Genomic DNA, 14,739 nt, shown 5'->3' with positions numbered 1-14,739 from the left:
AAAAGCATTTGTTAAATTATATAAAATGCAGTAGTTTGATTCATGTTGATTTTCTTCTTGTTAAAGGTTGTACTTTATCCTTTGAATGACCTTAAATGTGTCAAAATCTATCACAGAGTTCATATATCCATGGAAGAAGCTGTCATTGTTTGAGATATACTTACAGATTTCAAGTACACTATACTTTGAGTAGGTAAAACTTAAAACGAATGATGGCTTGTTTTGGGGCCATTTGTGTTTTGATACCTTATGGTGGGCTAGATTGTAGCATTTAAGTGATCCCAGTGTATTCTTTCAAGGACTTTGCACTTTCCAAATTGAAGATAGCTTTAGATGTCAGCTAATCACTTTGTCCTTCTAACTTTTTGTTTTCATATCTGAAATCCTGCCAATTGTAATAGCTTGTGTGTCAGCTCCAATAGAGTGAAAGCTTGACTCTGTTGGCTTGAACTTAGTCCACTCTAAGACCTTGACAGTTTACAATGAATGCTGTGCACTTCTGTTGTTATTTTGTAAGACTATGGATCATTGTCCACTAATGAATTAAATGTCATCTATTGTTCTCTTGCCCTGCAGAACATTTCTAATAAATTGGTGAAGATAGAAAAACTGTCAAAAAGGCTGTGGCATTCCTACACAGTAAGTATCTCTTTGTTAAAAAAAAAAAAAAAAAAAAAAAAAAAGCGTTAGTGAAGAACATTCCAAATATCCAGCTATTTGAGAGAAAATGTTAAAGATGTAAAATATAGGAGCTATAATCAAGGTATTAATTTATGAGAACTAATCCTATGCAGTTGTTTAAAAATTGAAAATACATTCTTATAAATTAAGATGATTTTATGATAGCATTGAAAAAATATTTCCAGTTCTAAAAAGGATTGATCTAGTTTATGTACATTTGCTTATTTAAAACTATAGGAATCCAAAAAAAAATCATTGTAGTTTTATAAGTTGCAATTTGTTTGGGTGGCTTATTGGTTAGATTATTTTGCAGAATTATTTATTTGCTGATTTATTTATGTATTTCATTATTTATTTATTTGATTATTTAGTAAATTATTTATCCAATGAATTATTAATACATCTTCATGACATGCTTTAAATTATTTATAACTTAATTTTGAGTTTATTGCTTTTAGATGCTGCATTGTTACTGACTAGTTTTGCTTTCTTTTTTTTCTTTCTTTGTGATTCTTGAAAATTCAAGTGTTATCTATAAGGCCAAAGTATATTCACTGAAATGTCTGTGGATTTTTTTTTTGTTGGTAATTTATAATAGCCATGAAATTTCAGTTATACTTTGTTTAGCTTTACGTTTACCTGTTAAGGTTACTTGGTAGGTGATAAAATGTCAGTGTGTTGTATGCAGAGTCATTATAGAAACTTGTACAAACTAGTGATAGAATCTATCAGTTAGAATCTTAAACTGAGATTGAACATGTACACTTCAACCTACATTGTCTTTTATATATCTAAAGGATAAGTCTGTATTTTGTGCTTTAGAATAAATGATGGAATCTTATTTTAGGGGCAAATCTGTTTTACTACTGGAATATTTTTAGGAAGAGTCATAAAAATGAAGTCCAATTTAGTTTTGAATCTCTTAAGATACAAATTTGACTGAGATACTTTTTGTTTAAATTCCTTTTATATGGGGATTTGGAAAGCAGCATGATGTTTACGTAGATTTTTGTATTAGTCATAGTGACATTTATTGTATGTCATAAGTTTTAACATTATTTTAATGAACCAGAGTGGACAAACATCTTTATAAATGTGAGATACAGTTTCTTTTACTTTAATAGTTCTTTTCATGTAAAGTTTCTGTTTTTGTCTTTTTTTTTAACTTTGTATTGGTACCGGGGATTGAACTCATGACCGCCTGCTTGCAAGGCAGGTGCTTATGCTGCTGAGCTAAATCCCCAGCCCCTTAAAGTTTCTGTTTTTAACCAAAGAATATCATTTCTTTTTTTCTTCTGTATATCATAACGTAGTATAATTTTTAGGACTCTGTTATTAAATGGTTTAATAAATAGGTCAGTCATTTGGGTAAAAGAATGCCATGTGCTTAACATCTTTATTTTGTGTTTGCTTGCATTGAGTTACTATTCACTTTACCATTTAAACAGTTCAGAGAAATGCTGCATTAAGATATTATTGAAATATAGTGAAAATGGCCTCTGTAGATAGAATTGTAAATTGTGCATGTATCTAAATTTCTTATTTTGAAATATTGAATATATAAATGTTGCTTTAGTTTATTCTTATGAATTGCCTTAAAAGAAGTGATTTCCATACATGGATTTAGAAATGTAACATATATACCTATGACTCGGCTGTTCTGCAAATGAACAGCCATAGATAGTGTTAATATGAGATTTTATTTTTAAATGTGCTTCAGTATATCAGTGTGGTTTTCTTTTGAAGAAAACAAACTGTCTGTGTCCTGTTGAATAAGGTTTGTTAGCTTTTGTGATAATCTTCCTAGGCCACACTGTTAACATATATTTATATAGTATTAGCAGTGTCATCTAACTTAATCTTACCTTGGATGATATACATTTGTGTGTAAACAGACAGATAACACAAATGTGAAATTTTCTTCTGATAGCAAAATAATTTTTCAGGTCCTGTTTTTCAAAGAGACATAAATGGTAGGCTACAATCATAGCAGACATAGAGGTCTTAGGTGCAGGCACAGTGCTCATATCTTTTACATGGATTGTTTGTTGAATTTCACAGTGAGGTAAGTACTGTCATCTTCATTTTCAGGAGCAGGTAATGGAAATGTAGAGATGTTAAATAACTTTGTCCTTGTCATAGAGTAAGTCTTGGCACTGGGGTTAGAACATGCTTACTTTGACTTGGCCCTTGTTCTAAGCCTGTAAGTAGTATAATGTGGTTTTTAATTGGTGTGTTTTTAAGTACCCCATCTGAGACAAGTAGTTGTTTTCTCTGATAACTTTAACTTGCACAGTATATTTACTTTGTGTTAGACTTAGTCATTTTTCTTAAACAGTAGGCAAGTACTTGAGTTTCTTGACTTTTCTGATGTGATTCTTGTGGTCCTGTATGTATGACTGAGCAAAATTGCATACAGAGTTAAAACTGGTGCCTTTGCCTGGTGATGACTAACACTCAGATCAGATCTTTTGACTCTTACTTAAACCCAGAGCTGTTTCCAGACCTCGGGATAAATCGGATAAAAGAATGATTGTCTGTTACTTAGAAATGTCTACTACTACTAAGTTAATCCTAAATATGGTGTTTAATACATAGTTTGATATTTTAACATGGGCATAAAAAGGACAAGAAAGTAGCCAATTGTGATTTTTAAATAAATATAATTACAGTATTTTAACTGGGGAGTTAAAAAAATGTGAATTTGATATGAAACTAAAATAAAAGGATCTTTCCAAGCCTGTTTGCTATGTAAATACAGAGGAAAACCTCCATCCTGGGTCTTAAATGCATAAAACACCACACCAGAAAACAAATAAATTAAAGAACAATAGAATTTGGGTGATATTGGTATAAGTGGCATAACTGACAGGGTACAAGATACTGTGAAAATCAGCCAAAATTTCTAAATTAGGAAGGTTTTTTTCAGAATCAGGTGTAGTAGTGCATGTCTGTAGTGCCAGCACTCAGGAGGCTGAGGCAGGAGGATTGCCCTGAATTTGAGGCCAGTCCAGGTTACATAAGTGAGTTCAAGACCAGCCTGCATTACATAGTGAGACCTTGTCTCAAAAAAAAAAAAAAAAGATTTTCAAATAATAATATTCATAAAATCTTTAAAACATGTGATTTAGTAAAATATTGTAATGGCTAAGATTATTGTATAACTTATCTTGTAAGCCATGTCATTTTTAAAAGTGAAAAAGTGAAAGGGTATATTATTATAATTTGTTAGGACAGTAGGTTGTAAAGTGGGGCCTTTGGAGAAATGGGTTCCACTGTTCTTTTGGTGACCTTTCGGTAACCCTAGTGATATTTCAATTTTTGATGAGTAATTCTTAATAGTCATGGATAATGTATATTGAGCAGAAATGTATGTTTCTTTCTTTCTTTCTTTAGAGACAAGGTTTCTGTTATGCAGTTCAGGCTGACCTTGCACTCACTTTGTAGCCTAGGCTGGTTTGGAACAGTGATCCTCTTTCTTCAACCTGCTGGGATTACAGATTTGTGCAACTATGCCTGGCCCTTTAACAGAAATCTTAATTCACATATACTATCTTTAAGAATGTTTTCTTTAATGATAAACTCTTAATGGCCAGTGTGTATGTCTTTTTGTTGATTAAATCAGGCCAGTTTATTGCTACAAGTTCTCTAATAAAGGCTCTCTGGTAGTGTATAGGTTTGGAGGCTATTTTCAAGGTTAAAGTAAAAAGGTATTACTATTAGAAACAGAAAGATTAGTAAAATTGGTCATACTATAGTAGAAAGTTCTGAAGTTTTTCCTTATATCAAATATTATAGGATTTTTTGCTTGTTTTACATTGTAAACATTAGTGTCTGCATATTTAACATTGTACAGAAAGTCCTATTTGGTTAGCCTTCAGAATTTATAATTTCATGAGTGATTTAGTGGTTTTTTTTTTTGGGTTCCAGGGATCACACTCATGACCTGGCACTTGCCAAGCAAGCACTTACTCTACTGAGCCAAACCCCCAGCTCTCATCCAGTATTTTTTTTTTTTTTTTTTAAGCTGTATCACAGGTCAACATGTGTTGACAAAATTTCAGTTTTGCTGAAACAGTTTGAATACAACTGACTGTGTTTCCTTAGTGAAAATTCTGTGTATGAAATACAAATCTCTAGGATGGTTAGCTTAAATATTTTCTTTTTGTGTAGTTTTTTTTTTTTTTTTTTTTTTTTTAGTTTCCTCTTGTGTATTTATCCATCACAGCAAATTACATCATCATCATCATCATTGTTCTTACTATTATAAAATTTTAAATTCTGGTTCATTTGTATTTAGAACATAAGAAAGCTGGTATGTTGAACAGTAACATATTTGTGCATTAAAAATCAGAATTCTTACGCACTAATTTTTAACTCATAACTATGTATAATATCAGAACTCTTTTTGTTCAGAAGAGGCTATCATACCAGTTAATAAAGAGCTACGTATATATTATCCGTTAAGTTTGTCACAGTGTGAAACATTTCCCAAAATACTGCTATAGTTTTAAGAATCATAATGTGGCTTATGTATTGGCTCTGAGAGTAGCTACATTATGACAAGTAAAAGTACAGCCAAAAGTCATCTTAAACGTAAGATTTCTTTCATACCTTGTCCACTTTATGGATAGCATGTGAAATACTTTGGGTCCTCATACTCACGTTTTGGGAGAAAAACCAAGGTTGTTCTCACAGGAGTGTCTCAGGTATCTTTTTCACTCCTCCCCTGTGGCTAAAATATCTGGCATGAATATATATTTGAATTTTGGACTAATTAAATAGAACTTTATTGAATATAAAGTTTGTAAAAGGAAGATCTCAGTATACTTCAAGGCTTTTTTAGGGCATTAAGTAATAGTGATGTATGAGAGTCCTTAGTAATATCAAATATGTACTGCCTGGATGAAGTCTTAGTAGTTATTAGTATTAGCATTACACATTGTTTAAATATGACGTGCTTATTGGTATATAATCTATTGATTAGAATATTTGACTTTGGCTATCTAAATAAAGGTTAGAGTAATAACATCTATGGGAAAGGTTTCTATTAAAATCGTAAAAGAGAATACACACATGTTTGAGAGTGGTTATTCAATCACTGTGTCATTCTCAGTATGTAGAACCAGAAATTACAGGTTAAGAAAGAATATTTAAAAGAGAACAAAACTGGCAACCATGACTTCTACTATAACTGATAAAAAATGTTTCCTTTTTTATTTCTTTAAAGTGTTTCTGGCTGGGCATGGTGGTGCATCCCTGTAATCTCAGCACTCTGGAGGCTGAAGCAGGAGGATCACTGAATTGCAGGCCAGCCTGGGCTACAGAGTGAGTTCAAGGCCAGCCTGCACTGCATAATGATACGTTATCTCAACAAAACAAAACAAAACAAAACAAAAAGCAAGACGAAGTGTTTCCGCATTCTAGCATTAATTTTCTTAACTGTCAGGCATATATATTAGTGGTTTTTAAACAAGATAGTGTTGCCCCATAAAGGAATTTTGTGGTGTTTCCATTTGTACAAATGATTGTGGGAGAGTTTTTGGCATTCAGTGGATGTGGATCAGGGATTCTAAGTATGCAGGAGATAGGCTCAGAATAGAGATTGTCCTGAGTGCTGCACAAGCTTTGAATTTCTGTTCAAAGATAAGTCAGTAATATTTGAGTGTACCATAGTATTGGCAAGTTTTTATAAAATATTGCATGGAGAATTTGATAATTTAGGGGCAGTTTATGTGCAGGGAAGCTTAAGTAAAATAAATCATCTCAAAATCATTCTGGAATTTACTTCACAAATGCTTTCCACTTCCTAATTTATGGCATTTCCAACTAGATATGTACTTGAAAATTTTCAGTTCTGTAATGCAATTACTAGAAGCTCAGACATTGCAAATACATAACAAAGGATATTTAAGCAGCAACAGGTTTTATTTTAAATTAGTGTATGGGATTTAATTTTATTAACAAGAATTGCTTAAAATATTTCATGATATGTTATACACAAGAATTTCATTTATTGGAAGAATTAAAATGCAATCTTTTGTTTGTGTTTCCTGCGGATCACACTCAGAACCTCATGCTTGCCAGGCAGGTGCTCTACTATGGAGCTAAATCCCTGACTCCCCAAAAATGCATTCTTAAAATCACATTTATTCATTTTATGTTGCTTAGTCTTCAGTATTATTGAGAACTATGTCCAATCTATGTACAATGCCTCTGTAAACTACCTGTGTTGTGTTTCTTTACCAGCTCCATTCTGCTTTCTATTTTAGAAAGATATGGTATCTATTATATTTTTAAATAATAGAGATTTAATGCATAAAGCATTGTTATATGTCTTGATATTAATGGTAGGATTTCTGGGATAGTTTGTAGCCACACTATCCTACCTCATGGCATAGCTAATTATTTTCACACTGCACTTAGAAGTAAAATCAGGTTGGTTGGATGAAAACCATGTTTCATTTTAGCAGTCCATAATGTCTCTTGGTGTTTTAATCTCTAATTTAAACTTGTATATGTTTCTTGAAGTTGAATTTATTTTGCTTGGTGTCCCTATCTCAACACTAATGTCTATTCTAGTGTCCTCCTATACTACTTTTGTTTCATTTTCTTGTACTTTTGTACAAGAATTACTTGTGGCCTTTTTTCTTCTCTCAGGTCCAGACTTACTCATTATATATAGATGCAGATAAGTGATTCTTTTATTCACAAAAGTAGCTGTGCTTAAGTATTTACATAGTGAAACAAGTATTTCATTATAAATTGCTTTTATTTTTCATTAATTTTATGATGAGTTTGTATTGATTTTTAGAAATATAGGATATAATTAGGCTTTATTATCTCTAAAATTTATTTCAAAATAATACAGGGAAGGAAAAGGACAGTTAGCTGACAGAACTAAGAACCATTATTCTAGAGATGTTTGCTTAATTCCTGATAGTTCTTTTAACTCCTCAGCTTTAAAGATACTTCAAAATTGAATTGGAGTGTCTTACACAATTTGGAAAAATACTGAAGCAAGTAGTTCATGTAGAATTACATATCATCGCAGCATAAATACTTTTCTAGTTAGGCGTATAGGGCCTTTCTATAATTTGTTTGGTATTTTGTTTGCTTAGTACTGGAGGTTGAATTTAGGGCCTTATACGGAGCTATACTTAGACTTTTAAAAAAGTTTTTATTTTGAGACAGAACTTCCTAAGTTACTAAGTTGCCTAGTGTGGGCTTGAATTTGTGATCCTCCTGCTTAAGTCTCCTACAGTGCTGGGATTATAGGTAAACACCACCACATCTGTCATCCTTTGATGTTTTAGAAATGAAAACTGCATATGAAGAGTATGTAATGGTGGAATTGAAGGATGAGAGTTTATTTTGTCCAAAAGGCAGTCAAATGTAGTATGTATTTGTTATGGTTTGTATGTAGATGTCCCTCCAAAGTCTCGTGCTCAAAAGTGGTGCTTTTTAGGTTGACTGGACTAGGTATATGAATATGGATTAAGCATGTGTGACTGTGGATTAATGGGGTATGAATGTAGATTAAGGAGGTATGAATATGGATTAAGGGTGTGATAATTGGATTAGCCCACTGGTTGGTTTAGCAGTATTCTGGATGTGGGTAATGAGAAGTCCCACTCTGGGTTGGGTGGCACTATTATGTCTTGTGTCTAGATGTCCCCCCAAAGCCTCATGCAGTTATAAGTGGGGCTTTTTCACAGTGGCAGTTATCTAGAGTTTATAATCCTTGAATTAGGGGGTGTGATTACTGAATCAGGTGGTTTGATACCCACCCTCCACTTAGTAGTCTAGTTAGAATATAAAAGCAATAGAAAGTAGCTGCTAAAGTCTGGATTTGCTGCTTGCTACCTTCTCTCATCACCTGCTTACTGTGAACTATTTCCCCTCTGTGATTCCCCTCTGCCTTAGAGGCAGTTACTATGGACTGAAATTTCTACAAACTGTGAACCAAATAAATCTTTACTATTTTAACTTTGGGTGTTGAGTGTTTTGTCTCAGCAACCAATACCAACCAATAGGCTTGTATTCTGGATAGAATATAAAAGGACAGAAAGAAGACAGACTTGCTGCTTTCTGCTGACCCTCCCATGGACTGTTTTTTCTCTGTGATGGCCCTCTGACATGGCACCCTGCCCCACATACACCTGACTATGGTCTGAAACCTCTTCAAATTGGAACCTCCTCAAAGAGGAACCTCTTTCCTCTTTTAACTTGTGGGTGTTAGGTGTTTTTTTCTCAGCAATGAGAAAAATAACCAAGTGTTTAGTGTTTCAACTAAACTTTGAAAAATAACTAAGGCTAATTAAGTTATTTTTTATGTGATCTTTGTGATCTTTGCCAACCATTTTGAAATGTTATTTTGTATGTCTAAAGCTCCTTTTTGTTTGGTGAAAACTATCTGTTATGTTTTGTTACTGGTTTCTTTTTTTTACTATTGATATGTATTTGCATTGCATGATCATTTATTGTGGCAAATTGGTACATATACATAACATATCTTACTACTTAAAACTTAAGTACTACTTACTATTTAAAATCCCCTATTCCTTTCATCCCTTGCTGCCCATCCATAAATAAATGGATAAGGAAAATGTAGTACTTAATGTTCTGTCCTCCATTTTGAGAGACCATTTCTCAAAAGGAGAAAACAGAGAGAGAAAGAAAGGAGATTAGCCCACTGCTTTAGCAGCTACTTTCTATTGCTTTTATATTCTACCTAGACTACTAAGTGGAGGGTGGGTGTCAAACCAGTGACCTGATTCAGTAATCACACCCCCTAATTCAAGGATTATAAACTCTAGATAACTGCCACTGTGAAAAAGCCCCACTTATGACTGCATGAGGCTTTGGGGGACATCTGGACGCAAGACATAGTAGTGTCACCCAACCCAGAGTGAGACTTCTCATTACCCACATCCAGAATACTGCTAACCAACCAGTGGGCTAATCTCCTTTGTTACCCATACAGGAGAGCTACTGAAGAGCAGCAAGCACCCTCTGGAAGGTTCATGGAAAAAATGATGGACTTTATTTGGAATTGATGGGAGTGGAGCTAAAGGGGTAGGCAGAATGTCGTATGGACAGCTGATTGGAAGAATGTTGCATGCATGAAAAGTGGGAGTTTGACCTTATGAGCTCAAGAGAATGCAGGAGGTAGTTCCCAAGGTGTGTGTGTGGGGGGGGAATGGAGCGCTGTCCAGCACCATGTTAACTTGCACATGGGAAAAACCCATCATCTACTTATAGTGGAATACCATTCTGTCATGAAGAATAAACTTGAGGGACTTATGTTGCTGGTTTTCTCTTTCTTTCTTTCTTTCTTTTTTTTTTTTTTTTTTTTTTTTTTTTTTGGTACTGGGAATCAAAGTCAGGGCCTTGTGCTTGCCAGGCAGGTACTTTGCCACTGAACTACATTCCCAGTCCTGCTGAGTTCTTAAATGAGACTTAATTATAGAATATCTCAAACTATTACACTGTAATGTGAGAAAAAAAACTTGTATAAAATATATAAAAATTAATGTATCTGTAAATATATCATATATTTATATATGTGCACTTAAGCATAGAAAAATGATTTGGTTCATCTTCAAATTGACATTGTATTGTATGTGAGGGAGATGTGTAACATTTTGGCAGTGATTTGATACTGCTTTAATGTAGAGTTTGTCAGAAGAATACCACAGCCATGGTCATGAAGTTTCTCTCCAATCTCACAAATACCTTTTCCCAGAGAAAGAACACTTGCTGTATCTTCAAAAGACCTCTTCATTCTGAAAGCAAGCATATTTTAGTTTTGGGATGTTATCTTGAGTTTCTTCTATTTTTCTTTCCTCCTCTTTTTTCTTTCATTTTTCTTAGTTGTAGATTCATAGGACAGTGGAGGTAGGATGTGAAACATAGGGACATTGACTGTGGATGACATGTAAAGTATAAAATATATAGTATGTTGAGTAACTTCCTTTGACAAGTTATTTGTTTGCTTCCAAGAATCTGTCATTTTTCCCCCATTGTCACTACTACTGCTTCTTTTGCACTGGTAAAATAAGAATTGTCCTATCAAGGTTTGGGGGGAAGAAGAAAGAAACCTGTGTAGTTGAACCAGTGTGTTATGTACTCTTTACTCCTTACCTTGCTTTTGATTTATGTTGTTGTTTTGTTTTTTTTTGAGCCAGGGTTTCCATATGCAGTTCAGTTTGGCCATAATTTCACTGTATAGCCCAGGCTGGCTCAAACTCATGATAATCTCTTGCCTCAGCCTCCCAACTACTAGGATTACAAGTGTGTGCCACCATGCCTGGCTTATCCATCTCAAGAAGCAGCTCTTGAAAGCTTTCCCTGACACTTCTGTAATCTTGCCACACCTCTAACATACATTGTTTGAAGCCATATTATACCAATTGTAATCATTAGTTTATTGCTTATAGTAAGAAGAGGAATTGTTTTATTTTTATTGATATCTCTGTAACACAACATTTCTTAAATAAATGAAAACATACAGGAAAGATAGAAGATGGATAGCGGTTGAATACTTGAGTCAGATGGATTAATATTTTAGACAGTTTCAATTAGCATTTGATAAATTAAAAAAAACTTATTGGTGGTTTATTTTTTATAAAATGTTGGTGCATTTATAAAATGTCCTGTGGTAATCCAAGAAATGACTTTATGTCAAAGCTAAATTGTTAAGTAATGACGAGGTTCAGGTTTACGGGTACTGTGGTTTAAATGTTTCCCTCAAAGTTTCTTTGTTAGAAGTGTAATCCCCAATGCACTAATGTTGAGAGGTTGGACCTAACAACAGGTGCCTGGTGAGATGTTCTGCCTTTGTGAACTGGGGTTAGTCATTACCTGTTTCCCTGAAAATAAGACTCTTTATTAATGTTTGCTCTAAAAGACATAGTCGGGCTTGTTTTCAGAGGATGTCTTATTTTTCTCATGTGTAGCATTCTGTATTTATTTATGTATGAAAAATCTACATTTATTCATGTACAAAAATTTGCATTCAGCTGGCATAGTGGTATATGTGTGTAATTCCAGCACTCTGTAGTCTGAGGCAAGGATTGCTGTGAGTTTGAGGCCAGCCTGGGATATATAGTAAACACACGGTCAGCCTGAACCTCAGAAACCTTGTTGCAAAACAACAGAAAATCTACATTGATTCAAATCAGTCAGGTCGTCATCTTTTGGAAAATCATCAGAACTCTACAAATTTGAAATTCCAGACTGAGTTTCTTGCAGTTGCATTTCCTTTAGAATCTTTGGCCCCAGGCTCTCACATCCAGCAATAGATGCCCTTAAATGAGCAGTTCTTGTCCATGTAGCCTGCTTGTAGTGCATTGACAACAAGCTTTCAGTGATTTTGATCCCATGAATTCTTCACCCAAGTCATGACCTCTTGTAGGGTAGGCGCCACAAAGTTTTCATTAAATTAAATGTTAATTGCAGACTTATGAGACAGGCGTGGTAACAAAAATAATAATGACAGTTAAGAATGATGGTCCACACAGAAGCAATGAAAAATTGCAATCACCAAAACTCAGAAAACATTTTTTATTTCATACAGGTACATTAAATATGTTCATTACAACACACATTATTGAATTCTGAAGATTTTAGACACAGCCATGTCCATTTGTTAAAAAGTGCACACTTTATGTGTCATGCTAAACTCTGGTTATTTGGCAATAGGTCTGGAGTTCATCTGTTCCCATAGGTATTTACCTCTTGTCCAAAGGCACCTGCTTGAGTATTTACAAATACTTAATTATGTTTATATTATAATTTAAGTATTAGTGTCAGTATTTATATTTAATTATGCATTATTTTATAATTCAGTGCATCCATTGTGTTTTGCATCAGACATACTAAATGCATACATCTGTCTGACAATCTTAACTGTGACTTATTTTGGGGATAGGGCTTAAAAATATCCTGTAAAACAGAGTAGGACTTACTTTATAGTTAGGCCTTATTTTCAGCGAAAGGCAGTATCACTGAGTTACGTTCTTTGTCATAGGAATGGGTTTCTTGTACAATCAAGTTTTGCCTCTTGCTCATCTTCATGTTATCATTGTAGGAAGTAAAGAAGGCTCTAACCCAGTCATTTTCCCTTGGACTTGGACATTGGATCTTGGGCTTTTAGCCTTCAGAACCATAAGCCAAATAAATTTCTATTCTTTACAAAGTATCAGCTATTTTGTTACAGCATCATAAAATGGACTAATACAAGGATGCTTTTGATTAGGAAAGAAGCTACAAGATACTGAAAAAAAAAACCAGATAAACTAGTCATTTTTATGTATGAGAGAGAATACAGCTCAATCATAGCAAAAGGAAAGGGGTGGAGAAAAGTCTTGTCTTCTTTTGTTACTATAGTATTCCAGTTAATTCCAACTATAAGATAAAATGTTTTATCAAAAATGATCTTTTCGTTTTATGAAAACTTACTGCCATAGGTAATGGAAACCTAGATTGATTTTTTAGGTTCTTGTGTTCTGCAAACATTTGGGCATGTCATACAATGGTGAGAAACAGCAGTAAAGTTTGATTAGGCCGTGGTATGCTTTGAGTGAGCAGGCTTTTCCTGATGAATGGCATAAGCACCGAGAGCACTGGGTGTAGGGATTTAACATGCTATATTGACTCTAGGGTGCCTCCCATTGAGTCTTCCAGAGCATGACTGATAATGTGGTTGTCAGGGTGCTGAGTGATGTCACCTGTATCTAGGGTACATGTCCTTTCCTATTTTATTCACTCTGTTATAATTAGATGTAAGAAATGCAGTACATATGGACAAGCCTTTAATGGGTTCCAAATGAAGAAAGATTACTATGGGTCATGCAGGAGGAGCTGGCAGGCATGTATCCTGGTGTAGGATTTTTGAATTTTCTACTGCAGGATCAGGGACCTTTGCTTTTCCTCTTTCTCCCTTCAGTTAGTAAGCCTTTGGAACAAATATGTGACCCAGATTGCCCACGTTTATGTTACTGGGAAGAAGTAGATAAGTAGCTCCAGTTGTACTATGTATATTTATTGTCATATCCACAAACATAATAATAAAGACTTGATGAAATATACTTTTAAATTAAGCACTAGATTTTTTTTTTTTTTCCTCCTTTGAGACAGGGCCTTGCTATGCAGTTCCGGTTGGCCTGAAATGCATTGTATAATTTAGGCTGGCCTTGAAGTCATGTCAGTTCTCCGGCCTCAGCCTCCTGAGTGTTGGGTTTACAAGTGTGTGCCACCATGCCCCGTTTAAGCACTACACTTTGTTGAAAGATCTTTGTTACAGTTTTAAGTTGAAGTTTTGTTGCCAGCATGTTTCCTTGTAGTAATAATGGAAATTATTGCTTGTAGTAATAATGGAAATTAAAACTGAAGCACAAATTTATAGAAGAATCTTTAATTAGCAATTTAAAGGAAATATAGAAAGGGATTCCAGTTTAGGAAGTTGGAGGGGCACACAGAGGAACGGCTACAGTCACAAAGGCAGGAAACTGGCTTTTAAGGGTTGGCTGGTGGGCTGGGATCATTTCCTCAGTCCTGCTGTCAGTTGTGGAATCTTTATGGCTGCAGAAAAAGGATTGTGCCTCTTTAGGATGGTTTCAGTCATGAGAGGCTTCACTTTTTTTGAATTTATATAATTACAGGTTTAGGAGAATAGTTGGAGGCTGCTAGGTATAGGTGAATGTCCCTGTAAATCTTTTGGCCTCTTTACTCTTGAAGGGGGATTAAGGTCTATAAATTCAGCCTAATCAATCCTGTCTGGGTCAGCTCCTAGGTAGACATTCTCTAAATGATCAACATACCCTAAAATGATCAACATATCGTAATACAAAGCCGAGAAGAGATTTGACCCAAGATTTGTAGTCACAAAAGATATAAAATAAAAGTTAAAAAAAAAGTTTAAAAAGTCAAACTTTATTTTGCTTTGAGTTGCTGTTGGGCATATGTGGGCCCAAGTACAGGGTCATGGTTCATAGCAGAAATGACTTTTCATTCCTTGGCTGTCCCAGAAGAAAACACAAATAATGCTTTTAA

The 14,739-nt window shown here is 34.3% G+C and overlaps 1 protein-coding gene across 7 annotated transcripts in view; it reads left to right on the top strand.

The window, feature by feature from the left end:
• Positions 1–14,739, top strand: part of Tbc1d5 (TBC1 domain family member 5) — a 615,865-nt gene that overhangs the window by 41,195 nt on the left and 559,931 nt on the right. For all 7 annotated transcript variants that reach the window (XM_063257823.1, XM_063257829.1, XM_063257828.1 and 4 more), the window contains one exon: positions 577–639. The gene's annotated coding sequence lies outside the window, so the exon portion shown is untranslated. The remainder of the gene's footprint in view (positions 1–576; positions 640–14,739) is intronic.

The sequence above is a fragment of the Cavia porcellus genome, unplaced genomic scaffold (assembly GCF_034190915.1).
Source record: "Cavia porcellus strain 051 isolate PalLab524CR breed Dunkin Hartley unplaced genomic scaffold, mCavPor4.1 scaffold_10, whole genome shotgun sequence".
NCBI lineage: Eukaryota > Metazoa > Chordata > Mammalia > Rodentia > Caviidae > Cavia > Cavia porcellus.
Note: the sequence above shows the minus strand (reverse complement) of the source record. Positions and strands in the feature narration are given on the sequence as shown.